The 2193-nt window shown below is 51.6% G+C and overlaps 1 pseudogene; it reads right to left on the bottom strand.

Annotated features, from left to right (window-relative positions):
- Nucleotides 1-1231: 1231 nt before the first annotated feature.
- On the bottom strand, nucleotides 1232-1344 carry LOC111724098 (annotated as a pseudogene).
- Between the last annotated feature and the right edge of the window lie 849 nt (nucleotides 1345-2193).

Here is a 2193-nt window from a genome sequence, read left to right as displayed (position 1 = left end):
TTGGCGAAATAGCCACATGGCAGCCGAAAACCGTATATTCCCTTCTTATTCTCCCACCCATTCATGCATTCTTTCTAAAAATCAGGACTTTTTAAAAACGCCGCGGGACGCGGGACAAATTGTTGAGAAGGGGGACTGTCCCGCCAAAAGCGGGGCGTCTGGTCACCCTATTCCACTAGCCAGGCTGGGGGTGGTGGTTGCATTCCTCTATCCAGGGCTCCCGTCCGGAGCTTCCCTCCTACTGCGGGAGGCTACTCCCAGCCCTATAGCCCTTAGGCATAAGAGGTTGGAGGAGGGTGAGAGCTTTCTGTGGGTGCTAGTTCCGGGGTGCTTCACTGCCCCTTGTTGGTACCTCCAAAGGCCCACCCAACCCATGTACATTATTCCATCTTGGAACCCTTCTCCATTGCCCTGTCAAGTCGTCCTTCGCCTTACTGATTCAGAGTGTATTCTCCACGTTTGTTCCTTTTTGCGCCCCCCAGCGGTGAACTCCCACATTGCTGCTAACTCCACAAGTATCTCTGGGAGAAAGGTCCTCCTTCCTCCTTTCAGCTCTGGTCCTTTCCTTTCCAGTTTGAGATCCGTTGTTGTCCCAGCCCTGGAAGCTCCAGCCTCTGGAGAGAAATTCGTCCTTGTCTTTCTAGTCCGTAAACCCAGCAGTTTTCAACCAGGGGTAATTTGAACCCCAGGGGACATTTGGCAATGTCTGGGGACATTTTTGATTGTCATGACTGGGGGTGGGGTGGCCGCATGCTACCTGCAGCTAGCTAGTGGGTGGGGGCCAGGGATGCTGCTTACGGATTTTCCTCCAATGCCCAGGACAGCCTCCCACAACAGAGAATTATCCAATCCAGAATGTCAGGCGTGCCCACGTTGAGCAACTCTGAGTTAAGATAATGCCACTTTGTTGTTGTTATTGTTGTTTTTTAGAATGCCACTTTTTTTTGTTTTTGAGACATAGTCTCACTATGTTGCCCTTGGTAGAGTGCCATGGCATCCAGCTCACAGCTACCTCAAACTCTTGGGCTTAAGCATTTCTCTTGCCTCCAAAGTAGCTGGGACTATGGGTGCCTGCCACAACAGCCGGCTATTTTTATTTTTTGGTTGTAGTTGTCATTGCTGTTTGGCAGGCTCGGGCTGGATTGAACCCGCCGGCTCCAGTGTATATGGCTGACACCTGAGCCACTAAGCTACAGGCACCGAGCCCATTTGTGCATTTTTAATAAGGTTCAAAAATATAGGACATTTCCCAAATTTGCATGTCATTCTCGCACAGGGGCCATGTACGTTTTTTCCTCCTCGGCATTGATCCAGTTTTGGTTTATGTGCTGCCTAGGTGAGCACTGAGAAAATACCACTTTGGACTTTAGCCTTAATCCTTCCTTGGGCCTTTTATTTGCTCCAGGGGAGGTAGCAGGAGTCCTCAGCTCTTGCTTCACGCTTCCTGTGTAAGGAGCTTTCAGACTAAGCCCCAGGCCTCTCCATATCCTCTTCCTCAGCCCTCCCCATGGCAGGAGGTGTGACTAATCAGATCTGAGTGTCTGAGTTTCCAGGGAGGAGCTTGGTGGACACTCATAGCCCCTTCCCTTCAGCATGGGAAGGACACTCCAGGGCAAGTTCAGAGTGCCCATGGGAAGCATGCTTTTGGCCTAGTTGCACCAACCCTTACATTTAACGTGTCAGGCTCTGCCCTGGCTGTAGAGAACTGTTGGTCCGGCTGCCTGTCCCCAGGAGAGAAAGCGGCCTGATTCTGGAACACAGTATTAGGAATCTGTTGTCTTCACTTAGCTAAACAAGGCTGCTGTCCTCCAGCTGTGACAGTAATAAAGCTGAGATTTTGATCGTCCTTTGCTTTGCTTCTTTGCCAATCCCTCTTCTGGTTTAGAACCTGGGGACAGAGCATCGTAAGGTATAATTCACTGGGACCCTTTGAGACCAGCAGTTGCTTTAATATTGCTGGGGCCTCCTGTCTTCCTCAGGCCAGTCCAGGCAAATGCCCAATAGGGCACTGGCCTTAGTGGCACAGGCCCATTGTCAGTGTGGGGGATCCTCCGTCTGCACCTGATAGGAGAAAACGTCCCTCGGCTGGGTTGGCTGGAAGGAGCAGCGTGTTAGCTTATGCGTCTGACCAGTGTGGGTGGAACTGGACATAGGGGCCCAGGTGGCTCAGTCGAGACCAGTCCCTCTCTCCGC

This window comes from Otolemur garnettii, unplaced genomic scaffold, assembly GCF_000181295.1.
Source record: "Otolemur garnettii isolate 467f Iridium unplaced genomic scaffold, OtoGar3 scaffold00018, whole genome shotgun sequence".
Taxonomy (NCBI): Eukaryota; Metazoa; Chordata; class Mammalia; order Primates; family Galagidae; genus Otolemur; species Otolemur garnettii.
The sequence above is the reverse complement of the archived record's forward strand: the minus strand, read 5'-3'. Positions and strand labels throughout refer to the sequence as shown.